Source organism: Girardinichthys multiradiatus, chromosome 23 (assembly GCF_021462225.1).
Source record: "Girardinichthys multiradiatus isolate DD_20200921_A chromosome 23, DD_fGirMul_XY1, whole genome shotgun sequence".
NCBI lineage: Eukaryota > Metazoa > Chordata > Actinopteri > Cyprinodontiformes > Goodeidae > Girardinichthys > Girardinichthys multiradiatus.
Window position 1 is genome coordinate 40878854 of NC_061815.1, and position 16181 is coordinate 40895034.

General features: G+C 40.2%; 1 protein-coding gene and 1 long non-coding RNA gene across 4 annotated transcripts in view; one reads left to right on the plus strand and one right to left on the minus strand.

Annotated features, from left to right (window-relative positions):
• lnx2b (ligand of numb-protein X 2b) overlaps positions 1-1371 on the minus strand; it is a 32462-nt gene extending 31091 nt beyond the window's left edge. Inside the window, exon 1 of one of the 2 annotated variants that reach the window (XM_047354550.1) lies at positions 1153-1371. The gene's annotated coding sequence lies outside the window, so the exon portion shown is untranslated. Of the gene's footprint in view, positions 1-917; positions 1079-1152 lie in introns of those variants that run through there. The other variant, XM_047354552.1, reaches the window with a different exon arrangement.
• Positions 1282-13837, plus strand: LOC124860940. Of its 2 annotated transcripts, none has more exons than XR_007036507.1 (3): positions 1282-1417; positions 5733-5844; positions 13212-13837. It is a non-coding gene; the product is annotated as an uncharacterized LOC124860940 (long non-coding RNA). The 2 variants fall into 2 exon arrangements; XR_007036506.1 differs by lacking the exon at positions 13212-13837 and adding an exon at positions 6035-6329.
• The last annotated feature ends 2344 nt before the right edge of the window (positions 13838-16181 follow it).

A 16181-nucleotide genomic window follows, 5' to 3' on the forward strand; every position in this document is an offset into this window, starting at 1 on the left:
AGGTGTATGGCTTTCTAACTAATTGGTTCGAATATATTTTGTTGGTCTAGAAAATGTTTTTAGTTCGTTTCCAGGAACAAAAACAAGAGCTTTCCTCAAAAACCCCTGCTGTGGTTTTACCTAAATTAATGTATGGGTGCGTCCAGGTCTGTTTTTGGGTAAAAGGTCACTGGATGTTTGTGGTCGTACTAATTAAAATAAAAGCAAAACATGGCTATTAAAAGATAAATATTTTGTGTTCTACCTAACATTTTTCATTTAAGAAGATCAAACAATCAAGCTTTATTAACAGACTTGTCCATGGTAACACAGATAAAAAAGAACAAACTATTAACCCATAATATAAATATAATCTACAATGAATACAAACATAAGATTCCACATAGCACATGTAAAAGCAATCAATTTACACACATCACAAAAAGTGTCCATCTCCATTGGCTAAAGTTGGAGCATTACATTTGTAGCACTCTTGAAGTGCAGTTGAGGGGCCATACAAAATTAATTGGAGGGCCGCAAATGGCCCCCGGGCCGCAGCTTGGACACCCTTGCCCTAAAAGCTGTAAAATAGCCCTTTTACTTCATTAGTAATTAATAATCCAGCTCCAGTGCCTGCAAAATAAAGTTTTAGCAATCTGAAAGATACACAGAAAGTATGAGATATTTTGTAAGTCCGTGCAGAAAGTTAAATGTCTCTTTAATGTTCATCATCCTTCAGACTAAACACCGAGTTAATATTTCCATTAAGAAGAAGCTGCCCAGTAACCATAACAAGCACTTTCCATCCTGTCAGGATGATGTGTTGTCACGGATACCATAAATAACTCACTGTCCTGTTTGACAAGCATGTGCTCCTAATCTCCTCACCGCTCTGACAGATCCCAGTGACAGAGGAGGCAATAAAAACTGGTCCTTACTGGTCTCACTGGGTTCCTTCAGCCATGGCTTCACCTTCAGCTCAGCTTGCGCTAACTGCTACACACCTTGAGCCCAGAAACTCACTTCTCTATCAGCGAGCGTTCGCGTTTTCTAACACAAACACACGCTAATTGTAACCGTTTTTCGGTTTCCAGTCAGAAAGTAGTCTACGTGAGTCTGCTTACAGCGAAAAATGCGGTTTTTTTACTGGTTCGACGCCGAAACTCGTCTTACCTGTGTATGAAGGTTGTTTTCCGGAAGTAGCTATCGTGTCGCTCGCTAGCTGCAACAAAAGAGCTCCCGATGAAGTCGAAGGATAAAAAAACATAGATTAAAACAAGATAAAGCTTCTGCGCCCCCCGAGGTTTTCATCCAGTCTCATATCTGCCACTGAGCGACCCCACCGCCCGTCCGTCCCAGGCGGAGTTCAACCTGCAGGCGAAGTCTGGGCAACTTTCCCAGTTTCGAGCAAATACACCTCAGGAGGAAGTCCGTCCAGGTGCGAGCACAGCCCAACAGCACACCCGCGGAGGGCTGGAACAAAGGCACGACGCTTTACCACAACAAAAAACACATAGTAGTTATTTATAATAGAATACTGACATATAATTAAGCTTAAAATACCTCATACAGTCTGTGAAAAAGTCTTAAACCAGCCTGAACCCAGATTATTGAAGCTTTTATAAAGTGGTCTTAATGGATATTTCTTTTAAACTTTTCTAATGACTTTCGCTGTTTTTTTCTTCTTGTTTTAGGAACTATTTTCAGAGTGACTCATTTTTGTTACCCTCTTAACTCGCACCTCTGAAATATTCAAGCATAAAGGTTCCTGACCTCAAGGGATGAACCAGTGTTGTGTTCACATATACAGTCACGGGAAACATTAGGACACCTTATATATGCAAGTCTTTATTAAGTAATGTTTACATATTGATGTCTAATTTTTATTTATCTCTGGAAAAGAAAGTGATTTGATTGCACACAACAACCTGTCAGCCGAATGATTAGTGTCACTCCCTTTGGATGTCTTGTGTCCATCTATCGGTCTCTGACATTGGTCTTGAGGAAATGCCTTCTCCTCACTTACAGCTGTGAGATGGTTAAGGGCTTTCTTGCATGTAAAGCCTGCTTCAAGTCATCCCACTGCATCTCAATGAGATCAGGTTCTGGGCTTTGACTCGGCCCAGGACTTTCCATCTTTTAATTTTCAGCCAGACCTTGGAGGATGTACTGGTGTGTTTTCGGTCACTGTTATCTTGTGGGGTTCAGATTGTCTGATATTTTTCCTCAAGGAATTCATGGTGGATTCAATGATGGTAAGTTGGACAGGTTCTGTTGCAGGACAACATCCCCAGACCATGACACTCCCACCTCTGTTCTTCACAGGGGGTATAAGGTTCTTTCCCTAAAATGCTGTATTTGGCTTAAATAAAACATGTCCTCTGTTCTGCTGTCCAAATTTAGTTTTAGACTCATCTGTCCAAAGAACATCATTCCAGAAATACTGGTCTTTGGCTTTATTCTGCATGACAAACTTCATCTCAAGGGTATACGGCTGATATTAAATTGCTATAGCAACAGCCTTGCATTAGGTCCCTTGATGACATTTTAGGGTTTTGGAGACTTCTTTTTGCATCTTGCAGTCTGCTTTCAGAGCAAAATTACTTGGATGGCCAAACCTGGGCATTAAAGTTGTTTTGAATGTTTTGGTCTTGCAAACTATTTTCTGTACAATGGAGAGGCTAATTTGAAATTCCTTTGAGACATTTTAAGGAGAACACAAAACTAAACATCTGATATTTAGACAGGGCAAACTTTTAAAATGCTGAGTAGTGATGTTTTAATCATGTGGACCTGATGCGTTATGTCTAAGTATTTTTAACCATTTGAAGAGGGGATAAATGTGGGTGTTGTCCTAATTTATTCCCCACCAGACACATTTTTAATCCGTTTTGCAAAAATGAGTTTAATTGTTTGATTGTATCACTTACATTCTTCACTATTGTTTAAGTTCATGGTTGATGTCCATATATCCAAATATGTTGGAGAAACACACATGCTGTCGTAGGGCTTACACATTTTTCCACATCACTGTAACCAGCAACTCAGCAAATCATTTTAATTTGGATCATAAGGGATGTTTTTTTGCAGGTACAGTCCAAGTACTGGACAGAAAATGACTGAAAACACAGCCAAGTAGAAGTAGTTTAGTTCTCATGGCAACAAGGAGTAATTAACAACATAGAAAGAAAGAAAAGAAAGAAAGAACATTTACAACAAGTACCCGCTGGAGATAGGCAGAAGTCCCCCACAACCCTCCATGGATAAGTGGGTATAGACGATGGATGGATGGATGGATGGAAGTTGTCAATGAAATATGATCTGCTAAATGCTATAGTACTTGTCAGAATGTGCAGAATAGTTCATGTTTCTGTTTGCAACCGTTAATAATACATTTTAAATGTGTTTTTAGAGGGTTTTATGATATTTTTCAACATGTCACTATGCGCGTGATTTAATGGAAAATCCTGCTTCTTGCTTAGAGTTTACAACTTTTACAACTGGAATAGAGACCATGTGTGCTGACTTTATTCCCTCGAGAAACCAAATTTATATAAAGGCTTTCTGACATATGTGGGCAATGGAAGACAGTTTTAAGGTGTTTTTTCTTACGTTTCTGCTTTTGAAAAAAGATTGAAGTAGTTTGCTAACTATGATTATGTTGCAAACAGTATTCACACACTCATGATAGCCAGCTGGTGTAGAGTTCTTAGGTTTAAAGGCCTCACCTTGTCGCCTCCAAGCATTCGATGCCATTGTGGTCAATGTTTGTTGATTTTGGAGCAGGAGTTTCTTTCCTGGTACCTTCTCAGTCCAGGGTGCTTTGCTGTGGACAGACAAACTTGATTTCCAACTGTTTCCACTTCATGGCAGGGTGGAGGGTTTATAGTTCCCCTGTTGTTCCTGAGCATCCTAACCATTGTCCTTTCATCTCAGGGTGACGGTGTGGGACAGATGGTTGAAACCTGGACACAGCTGGACAATGATTCCAAACACTCATCAAAATTGCTTTTGGAAAACATAAAGTTGGATAAAGTGGTTCTGGTTCTGGCCTTCCCTGTTCTCAAGTTTTAAAGTCTGACCCAGGGAACCAACTAGTTTAACCAAGCTCTACCCATTTTGCGGAGCAGATTGGACAAATATCCAACCAAATTAATTCCAAAAATGTGTTGATGGCTACAAAAAGCATGTGGTTGAGGTGCAACTTAGTAAGAAACAGGCAAATAGATATTTGTTGTTTTGCCCACATTTAAAACTCAAAGATATTTCTCTCTAAAAGTTATAAAATGATGGCATGTTTGGAATTTTCCAGAAGTTAAAAGATTTGTGAGAATGAAACAGACTTCAAACTTTTTCACCGTCGTTCCCAACAATGTGTTTTGATAAAACCTGAGCGTCCCCTCCTTAATGCCGTCACTGCAGTCAAACACGGTCATGGCGGCATCATTCTGTGTGGATTTTACTTTGAAAATGCTGAAAAATTAGAGGCAGGGATTCAGGCAAATGCACCTAGAGTGACACAGCTCAGGTCTGGACATGAACCAGTTAGACCATCTCCACATCCAGTCTGGTTGATCTTGACTGTTGTAAATAATAACATTATTTTAAATTTTTCACTTTATTGGATTCTTTTACTACAAAATATATTTAATGTATGGGTTTTGCTTCTCAAACTGAAATGTGTTTCTGGTTTTCATCCTGATGATTAAAATAACTTAGTACCTCTTAATTTTACATTATTTAAATATTTTGAAAGGAATTCCTCACTTTTATTATGCAGCTTATTTAATTTAATGGGGGAAAAAGTAAATTATGGCATTTCTATTTGCTTAATTTCTTAAAAAAAAAAAACAACAATATCCTGTTGTGTAGAAACAATTGAATAAATACATTTGTGGTATTTTCCAGCATACACATGCTGCTATATTATGGACTTTAAAGGGCAAAAAGTTTAGATGTTCTTTAATGAAGTGTCATTAAATGTTTGGATGCAGATTGGGGGAAAATGCTCTTTTTCAGTTTGTTGTAGTTAAAAGGGCAGTGACACATGAATGGTGTAAAGCACACTACCCCCTACAGAATGGAAGGGAAGTCTCTGTGCCATAAATACCCTGTGAAAGTCTGTTCCTCTCAGGATTTATAGCTCTGGAAGGAAACCTTCAGTTCAAGCAACATTTGCTGATTCAAGCTGAGACTCTACTTGGAGACAGTTCGATGTCAACCCGTCATAATTTCATGGGAAGAGAGGACCACATTTATTTATCTATTTTTTATTATTATTTTATTATTTATTTATTTCGGTGTTAATACAAAGTGTAATCACAAAATCTAGAATAATGGAGATTTGAAATGTTGCTGAATTTCTGCCAGTCATGTGTTGTGCCATTCTGATTCTTCTACCTGTGTCCAGCCTCAGGTAGAAGGATGCTAAAATAGATCAACTATTCCAGAATCCATAGTTTCCCCGGTTTTCTAGATCAAGAAAAAAAGCACATTTTCAGTAAAGAAATGCAGGCATCAACAGTTTTATTATGGTGAAATGAATAAAAGTCGTCCCAGAAACTAAGAAACAGCAGAACAAATGACCACCAGGCTAACTGCTCAACTTGAAGATATTAAAAATTAACGGATGGGGAAAGATTCTGCCCAAACCCAGTTGATTGTGGCAAAACCCTTTGTTTGAAATATATTTAAAGCCCAATAAGAGGTGCATTTGTCTCACTATAACATGTTTGTGTTTCACAATTGCACAGATTGTAACAACGATCAAGCTGACATCATACAATGAGGTAAAGGTGAAAAGTGTTGGAGCTCTAGCAGCTCATGAGTTTGGTGAAAAAGAGCGACATCTTGTGTAGAGTAAAGGTAAGACTGGTTATTTAATGAAAATGCTGAATATGTGCAAACAAGTGTATTTCTGTTTTAAATCTCTGTTTTAAAAGTGTTGAATTCTGTCAGAAAAGTTTGAACTGGCTTCTAAGAACCCAGGTGAGATTAACAAAAGCCCTGCAACACACCCTAAATCTTTGCCTTGCTCCTTCCCTCACTCACACAGCACAGTGTTTGAGCTCCTTCAAACTAGAAGCTGGTCGTTTGTCTTTCCTGGGATCCGTAAACATCCTCGACACAAACAAGTTCCTCTGCAGTGGGAAAAGAGAAACTCACACCGTCGGGGCAGCTGCACTCTCACTCCACCACTGCCTTTGAAGTGCTTCAGAGAGCGCTGATAATGAAGGCTCCTTACATCTTAATTCTTTTAATTGGAGTGTGGATGTAACAGGGTCCTGATACATTGCAGCCATTATCTAATGGCTTGTACAGAAACTTTTAAAAGGAAATTAAAATGATTAATTTTCAAGATGCCTTAAAATCAGATTTAATGGATTCCCCAGATACAGATACAGTGACTTCTAGCTGATTTTACAATATTTCCATAAATTGTTTACTTAAAATCATACTAAGGACACACAAATTAAGAAAGTAAACAAGGGGTTATTTGTAGTTATTCAGAAAGTATTACAGAGTATTAAAAAGGGAAGGCAGGCTAACTTTCCCTGCTTTAGGTCAGTTTAGATTGACTGAGACTGAGAATTCTTTAATACATTTTTCAATGTTAAAAGTTTACATTCTTTGGTAGAAATGCGTTTTAAACTATATGAATTGGGTCAAACGTTTTGGGTCCATCCACAGTGTGTTCACAATAGCTTGCTGTAATTTTGGCCCATTCCTCCTGACAGAGCTGATGCACCTAAGTCAGGTTGGTAGGCTGCCTTTCTCACACGCATCTTTTTCAGGTTTGGGTTTAGTGATGGCCACTCTGAAACATTGACTTTGTTTTTAAGCCACTTTGTAACTAGTTTGATGGTATGCTTAGGGTAATTGTCCATTTGAAAGACCTAACTGTGTCCACGCTTTCATTTACTGGCGATGTGTTGGGATGCTGCTTCAGTATTTTCACCTAATGTTCTTATTTGTGAAGTGCACCAGTGCCTCTTACAGCAAAACACACCCACAGCATGATGCTGCCACCCCCGTACTTCAGAGTTGGGATGAGCTTGCAGGCTTCCCTGTTTTCCTTCTAAATGTAACACTGGTCATTATGACCAAAACACTTGAATATTAGTTGTTATCCCTGAGTGTGTTTGGAAAGTGGAATGTGGCTTTTTATGAAGGTTTTAGAGAACTGGTCTGTTCTTCATTTAGTTGTTTTTGGCCCATGTCGGTGCAGAACTCGTTTCGCTATGGTAAACAACACGATCTTCAGCCATCATCTTCACAAAGTATTTCATCTTTGTCCTATGGTTGATAGTACATTTTCCACAAAACCACAACATTCACCTTTAGGACAGATAGTCTTTATTTTTGCATATAATTATTTGAACAAATGAAAGTGCCATCTTCAGACATTTGGAAGTCATCTCCAAGGGTGGACACGACTTGTGGAGGCCTTACTGAATGTAAACTTCAAATTACTTTTGAAGAAAGTAATAAAAAAATTAACTCTCTCATTATTCTGGCACTTGGCAAACATATATAATATCGGTAATCCTAATTGACATATGACGGGATGATTAGTTTAATTTAGTGAAAGACAGTGGGCGTTATGTGTCTTTTCGTATGCTATGTAAATATCTGAATTCAACTTTATATTCCAAAGACATTCTGCAACTGATCGTTAGGGGAGCTTTATATTTGCAGGAGCTAGGTTACTCCTCCCTCGGCTCTTGCCACTTAGGGCTAAAAACCATCCCTCCCTCCTTCTTGCCCAGGGTGAGACAACGAGGCATCTGGTTCAGGCTGTAGCCTGCCTCCAGCCCCCAGGTCCTGTCTGGCCTCCACAAACACAAGACAAGCTTTTGATCAGTGACTTATGGTTCAAAAGCCACAGAAAAAACTGTGACATTCAAGCTTCTCTTCTGTGGGAGTTTGTCGGGTCACTTAAACTAGTGTTGGATTTAGTCATAGACGGCAATAACAATTAATAAAGTTAAAAGTCTGTAATTGACCAAGAATCTACAAAGAAACCTAAACAGATTACGGCTAAACATTATAAGAATGTTACAACAACTGAGAGGGCAAAAGCATCTGCTGTTTGTGAGTGAGAAGTCCTCTCTGTGTAAATACGCTCTCGCCCAGGATGATCTTCAAGGACTTGCTTGTTTGTACCTGCTGTGTGATTCTGCTCGTCCACTCAGCAGGACACCCTGTAGCCCAGGATCAGCTTCTCTCAGATCAAAAGACTTTTGTGGCTCTTATCAGATAATATTCTTGTCCGCCTTCCCTCCCTTTTGAGTCCAGTCTCCTTACACTGTTGACCTGGATCATTCGCTCTGTTTCTTACGGCCCCTTTGGCCTTTCCTCCTCTTATCAGTGTGATGGCCGAGTCGTGATAAGCCAAGCCTCAGGACAGAGGGAGCGAGCTGTCCTCTCTTTAACAGTTGCATAACTTTAAGGCAATGCAGCAGCTATTTAAGTTTTGTAATTTCATGCTAAAAATATCAGCCACAAACAAAATTCATTTGGATTTTATGTAAAAGACCAACACAAAACAGCACATTATTGTAAAATGAAAGTAAAATGCTAACTTTTTTTGTAAAAATAAAGTCTGTGGGATGCAGTCCATACGTTGTAGAACAAAATTTCACATGCAAGTACAGCGGCAAGTATTTTGGGGCATGTTTCCACCAGCCTTTTCCTATTCTTCTTTACAGAAAACGCTCAAGCTCAGTCAGCTAAAAATATAGGCCTACTGTACATTAATTTTCAAGTCCAACCACCGATTCTCGTTTGGATTTAGCTCTGGAGTCAGACTAGGACATTTTAACATCTAACCATGGCAGCCAAACTCAAGTCTTCAAGGTTAAATGTCCTGCGAATTTTAGACGTGTCTCTGCTTCAACACACCTGAATCAAAAAAGTAGGTTGTTAGCAGGGCTCTGTGGAACTTAATGACACGCTGAATAGGCAGTTCATTAATTTGATTCAGATGCTTTGGACCAGGGACACATTCAGAAGTTGCAAGACACCGGCCCTGAGGGACTGGGGTTTGATACCTGGATTTAAAACCATAATATTGTAGCTGTGGATGTATGTTTCTGGTCATTGTCCTGCTGGAACCTCCACTCCATCCATCCTCCCATTGACTCTGAATGTCTTCTGATGAAGGAATTCAGCAATTTGATTCAGGTGTGTCGGAGATGGGATGCATCTAAAGGTTGCAGGACGGTAGCCCTCAAAGACCGGACTTGGGCATTCCTGAGTTACAACACAAGCCTGCTTCTTTACAACCTTATCCCTGACCTGTCTGCTGTGTTCCTTGGTTTTTATTATGCTGTTTGTTCACTAATGTCTTCTAATAAACCTTGGAGGCCATCACAGAACAACTGGATATTTACTGAGATAAAATACACCCAGGTGGACTCTTATTTACCGATTATGTGACTCTTAAAAGCAATTAATTTCATTGGATTTTATTTAAGGGCATGAGAGTAAATAGAGGTGTATCCACTTCAGAGCTACTTTATGTTGGTCTTTTTCGTAAAATCTATTGAAAACAAGTTGACTTTTGGATTTTCCTAAAACAAGTTGTGAAAAAGTTCAAGAGGTGTGAGTAATCTTACAGACACGTTATTAATTGTAAGGAACATTGCAATATTCATGCTTGTAAGGATTTATTTAGGAAGAGCCCAAACTTGCCACTGCTTCTGTGTAAAAGCCCTCGTTGTTGGATTTGTTCAGGCAGACAGACAGGGGAGACTGGTGTCCAAAGCCACGACCCTGCCCTGACCTGAGCAAAGGAAATGGTCACGCTGCTCGAGACAAAGCAGGGCAAAGGAGAGTCTGAGGGGCTGGCTGGTTCGGCCTTTAACAATAGCTGTGTGCTCTTAGACCATGGGCCAAACAAAGGCTATAGAAACTCCCTCCTACCCACTCCCACATGGCAATAGAGCTGGCATTTCACACCGCTCTGTTAACAGCAATTCAATCAGAGTACTGTTTAACCTGGCCGCTGGCCTACACAGAAATCAAAATGAGTTTGACGGGATGTTTTTAGATATCTGTCCTGCCTGACTTCTCTCTCACCTGCCAGTTTTTCCTCAAGATTTTGTCTTTGAATATAATCCAAAACAGGAATGTTCCCAAATCTGGTGAATATTCCTTAAAAGCGTGTAATCACTCGGCCACCCAATAAATAATGTGTCTATTGATGCCTGTAAGAAGGAACAACTCTCTGGGGAACAGGGACCACGGCCAGACCCTTCGTCTGGGTCAGTTACCCTCAAGCCAGGGTTGAGAGAGGCAGCCACAGGACCCTCTATGCTCTCAATGGACTGCTCCTCCTCTCTACCTGTACGTAGCTCGGATCAAGGTGTGGGGGCCGCATATCAAACAGGCCCTGGACTTTGATGCGGATGGAAACACAAACACTGATTTGAGCAGAGTCGTAACAGCTTATTTGTTCCCTTTAGTCATTCATTGAGCTGCTTGTTGAATGTGTATGCCTTCAAAGGACTGGTGCATGCACTGGTCCTACAGTAGCCGAGGAGGCCCTGAGAGTTGCCTGGCCTAAAGAGGTTGTGGGGAGGCCATCTGGCTTCCTGTTCCTTAGATTTGGTATTGATTTATTGACTGTACATGGAAAGATAAGAGAAGAGCAGCTGCCAGAAGTTTCCCTCTGCCTCCTCAAACACAATAGACCTGCTGCTCATCTATCCTGACTAAAGAAGCAATGCATGATTACTGAAATAACAGGAATAAAACACTTTTAAATCTGTAGTTTGTTTGCATTTCATTTGGACAAGAAAGACAGTATGCATTTGTTTCTATAAGTAAAAACGAATGCAGAAGTCAATATTTTAACCCTATTTTGCTGTATTTACGGTACGTTGCAAGTGCCTCTTCATACCTCTTTTTCTTTTTCTCATTTTGCCACGTAACAACCATGAACTTCAATGTCTTTATGGGGGGACTTTTGGTGATAAACCAACACAAAGTAGTACATTACTGTGGAGTAGATAGAAATGGATATGTGGTTTTCAAACATTTTTTCAAATAAAAGCCTGAGACGTGGGGTGGGCATTAGTAGTCAGCCCCCTGATTCAGTGTTGTGCAGAACCACCTTTCAACACAACTGCAGCTGTGAGTCTTTTGAAACATGTCTACCAGCTTTGAACATCATGACACTGAAACTTTGTTCATCTTTGCACCACAGGTCAAGCTCAGTCAGATTGGAAGGAGAGTTCAACGTCAGTTTTCAGTCGTACCACAGATTCTCGATTGGATTTAGGCCTAGACTTTGACTCACAACATGAATATGCGTTGATCTAAAACCATTCCAATACAACTCTGGCTGTATGTTTAGGCTTGTTGTCTTGTTAGAAGGCGAACCTCCGCTCCTGTATCAACTCATTTGCAGCATCTAACAGGTTTTCTTCCTGGATTGCACTCCTATTTAGCTCCATACACAAGTGTTTTATTTGTCCTTTCTGAAGAAAAGCACCCTGGCAGAATGATGCTGCCACCACCGTGTTTCAAAATAGATATCGTGTGTTCTGGACGATGTGCATTGTGAGTTTTCTGCCACACAAAGTGTTTTACATGTAGGCCAAAAAGTCAGAACCTACTTTCACATGTTCGCTATGTGACTTTCTTTCCACATTGGCTTCCTTCTTGTCACTCCCCTATAAAGGCCATATTTGGAGAGTGTGCGACTATGGTTGTCTTGTCAACAAATACTTCCAACTGAGCTGTTAAACTCTGTAGCTCCTCTAGAGATGCCATGGGCCTCTTGGTATGTTTTGCTTCAGGGATTGAAGCAACCTTCAATCACTGAACTTTCTCCCTGACCTGTCTGCTGTGTTCCTTGGTCTTCGTGATGCTGTTTGTTCACTAATGTTCTCTAACAAACCTCTGAGGGCTTTACAGAATGGCTGCATTTGTACTGAGATTATATTACACCCTATACTCTCTTACTAACTTCTGAGAGCAGTTTGTGAAAGGAGGCTGAATACAGATGCACAACACACTTTTCAGATTTTAAACCATGTATTATTTTCCTTGCAGATCACAATGATGCACTACTTTACGTTGATCCGTCACATAAAGCTACAATAAAATGAATAGAAGTTTGTGTTTGAACCAAAATACTGTCTGGGAACACTGTAGAGCATTTACAGGTCTGTCATAATAAAGATGTTTCCCAGTAATGAGGCGCCAAATCCCATTTATTATTCATAACAAATCCTGACAGTCTGTCACAGTTTGCATCATCAGATAAATAACAAAATCAGAATAAAGCCTCTCAGCATAACAAGTCTCTCATTCCTGTTAAGTGAGCCAGGACCAGTTTGGCCTGAGCCTCACGTTCAGAGGTGTGAATTGTACTTATCCCAGATTTTTTTCACACCAACTCTCCCCCTCCTTCTTTAAAACAAAAAAAGACCAACACACACAGACAAACTCTGGTGTTACCTACCCAAAGCCTGTTCCTCCTCCCCATCCCCCAACCTTTCTTCCCTTTCCCCTCCCGGCCCACACAAGTCTGTGATGTGACAGTCTTAGATAAAAAAAGGCGAGAATTTTATTGCAGCAGTCTGTGAGCCTGGCACCAGACCTCCAGCGTGACTGCCTCAGAGGCCTCGCTGCAGGTTCTCTGGTGTTAGGCGCCCTCTGTTGACCGCTGTGAGCCCAAAGTACTCTCTCGCGTTCTTGCAGCAATGCACTTCAAAGTGGGAGATCAAGGGCTGACTTGCGCATGACATCCAGAGAATGACAATACCACAGCCAGCCTACGACTGCTGCAAGGTGCCTGTTGCAGAGACACAAAGACATGCAGGCTGCTCCCGCGCTGATTTTCCTCATGGAGGAAGCGCTCATGCAGAAAGGGGTTGGTATACATACAGGGAGGAGGTAGTGCAGGGTCTGTGGTGGGCAGAGGCAACGTGAGGGGCATAGGAAGGACAGCAGAGGAGACAGGCCGAAAACAGATTGTTGGAGGTGTCCTGTTCGATTGCTGAAGCATTAATTGATAAGAAACGTCACTTATCTTTAAGACTTCAGAGTTTCACACATATGTGACAGTGAGATCAAACAATTTTTTAAGTGTGGTCCTCTCCCGCCGCCTAAAATGGACCCAATAATCCTAAAATAAGAGAAGAAAGCATGCATAGTTGATGTAAGCTGGAATAACACTGAATGATTCTGCAGCAGCAAAACTCTCTTTTTTAACACAGCCATGGACACACCCGTATCCACCCCGAGAAGCCGGAGGGAGGGGGAGTGCAAGGAGCAGCCTCTTGTGATCAGGCTGTCATTTCCTCTCTTCGGCTCTGTTGTTCCTGAAAAAGGCCTTTGTGAAGGAGCCAAGTGGCCCGGGCAGTGACACAAGGTGGGCTCCTCCCGTGGCTCTGAGACTGTCAGAGGGGGCAGGTCGGTCCCCTGGCAGGCCGAGACGAAGAGAAAAACAAACACGGGGATGAAACAGAACAGCAAAATCCAGTCCCTGCTGGTGAATACACTTTACAGCAAATTAGATGTGATTTACAGTATGTTGTTGGGAACAGTAAAGAAAACAAGGTAAATGATGACAAATCTGTCTGGTGTAAACGATGGCAGCATGACTGCAGATCTTGAAAGAAAAGCAGGATGGGGATATTTAAAAAAAGAGGATGGGTATATTTAAAACTCAAACCCTGCTTTTGCAACACTACAGCCACACTTCAGTGTGTTTTATTGGTATTTTATATGACAGACCAACATAGACAAGCACATACTTGTTAAGTGGAAAGAGAATTATAATTGGGGTTTTTTCTACAAAACTTAGAGCATTTCAGTCTCTAGATATGTATAGCTAGCAATAAAAAAAATACAAAATGGGCTACATTACAGTGAAGTGGGGTAGTGCAAACAAAATGTCTGGTACAGCCCTAAGCTTATATGGTTATATGTCCAAAATGGTGTGTGCAGGGGGTCAGGAGGGCACAAAATGGCTGGTAAGGGGCAGTTTGTGACAGAAAGAAAAGGTCCCTTAACTTGGCAGGATCTTAGATGTTAAATGATGAGAATACTAAACTAAGCTTAAAAAAGAGCACCCTGACCACAGTTTTCATTCTGCCTTCTCTTTCGCTGTACAAAACTACTTTTCTACAAAGGAAACTTGTCATGGACACTCCAAAGGTTTTGTTTTAGATTATAATCTATAGGCAGTTCTGCCCCTAAATGATCAAAATGCATCGCTGTGTGAATTCATCTTTCAGAAAAATCATGCTTTTTTCCACACAATACAAAAGCCTCGCTGCAAAGAAGCTACAAAAAAATTCAAAAGTATGTTTGGCAAAACAGTAAAATCTCAAACGCATGCAAGTTAATACAAATGGTAGCAGCTACATGGGAAAAACTGGCCTTTAAATCTTTAAACCACAGACAAAGACTTGGGGTGTTTCATACAGTGCCATAAGTAATTTATATTAAGGTTCAGAGAACCTAAACAAATCTCTAATCGTGAATCTCAAACACTGAACGGAAACTCAACACTTTATTGTGCTTCCAGCCTCTGAATAGCAGCACTTTAAAAACAAGTACAGTTCTATGGTGAAGAATGCTGCAAAAGCTCTGAAGAACCTACAGAATAAAGCAACTGACATTGAGCAGTTTGCTGGGGGACCGACAAACTTTAAATAAAAATCTAACCATATAAAAAACAAAATTTTGAAATCACTGAGTGTGTGCTTAAAAGCCTCTGAGGTGCACAGAGATGAAGTGAAAATCTCAGCACTAAGAATAAAATCTGAAAGTGATATTTTAAAGAAACAGAAAGTGTATTCTGCACGCAAAAACAGGAAATAAATCTGGTTTGTATAGAAACACACTCTGGCCTTCCTAACCCATCACTCAGTGCGTGGTGATGAGTGCTAACATTTAAAGGCAATGTACTGTGCCTTACAAAGAGAATATATACCACTTAATCGTTTCTACATTTTCTCACGCGACAATAACAATTTTCCATGTATTTTATAGGGATTTTATGTAATAGATCAAGACAAAGTAGAATGTAAGTGTGACATGGAAGGAAAATGATACATAGCATTCAGTTGTTTTTACTATTTACAGTATTTCCCTGTATTTGGCCCCATCCATCTTCCCATCTGCCTCAAAGAAATTCCCTGTCTCTGCCAAAGAAAAGCATCCTCGTAGCATGATGCTGCAACCGCCTTATGTCTGAAAATAGACCACAGCGCAACTGCGAACCTGTTAAGACATGGCCCTGTGCTCTGTTCAGATGGCATCAGAATGAAATCTTCAGGCTATTTCTGGCAGAAAACTATAGCAACGGACATCGCTTTGAGGACCATCTCCATGGTGAAACATGGTGGTCATGCCATCCTGCTGTGAGGATGCTCTTCTTCAACCAAGAAAAGTAAACTGGTTAGAGTTCATAGGAAGGTGGTTGGAGCTAAACAAAGGTAAATACTAGAAGAAAACCTGCTAAAGGCTGGAGAGGACTTGAGACTGGGATGGGGGTTAACCTTCCAGGACACTGACCCTAAACATATTGTGGCATATATGAGCTACAATGAAATGGTTTAGATGAAAGTATCTTCATGGGTTAGAATGGCCCAGTCAAAGTCTGGAAGAGACATATCTCTAATGACCTACAACTGTAATTGCAGTAAGGGGTTTTGATTTAGAGGGGTAAGCACAAAATGCACACCACACTTTTCAGGTTTATTAGTAAAAATTTTGTTTGAAACACATGTATCAGATTCTCTGCAGAATTATGCACTACTTTGTGTCGGCGATCGCATAAAATCCCCAAAAATACATTGAACTTTATAGGTTGTAATGTGACAAAGTGTGAAAAGGTTCATGAGTTATGAATATTTTTTCATGCCATTGTAATAACTAAATTATACATAAAAGTCTTGTAATAAATATCTTGGGGACGAATAAAATATTGTTCTATTGATTCCTTTTGATTCAATTACTAGCTTTTATCAGTATCCACCGATGCACTGTTTCAGAACAATATGATGAAAATGTATTGCCAGGTAATAGTGAATAATTTTTGTCATAGGCTTTAAGATGCAAGTTTATCACATTTGGCCCAAAACCATTAAGGAACTTTACTTTTCTTGCATAAAGATTTTATCAACAAATTGCATAGTTAAATGTGTCTTTATTTGTATTACACATAGATATATATT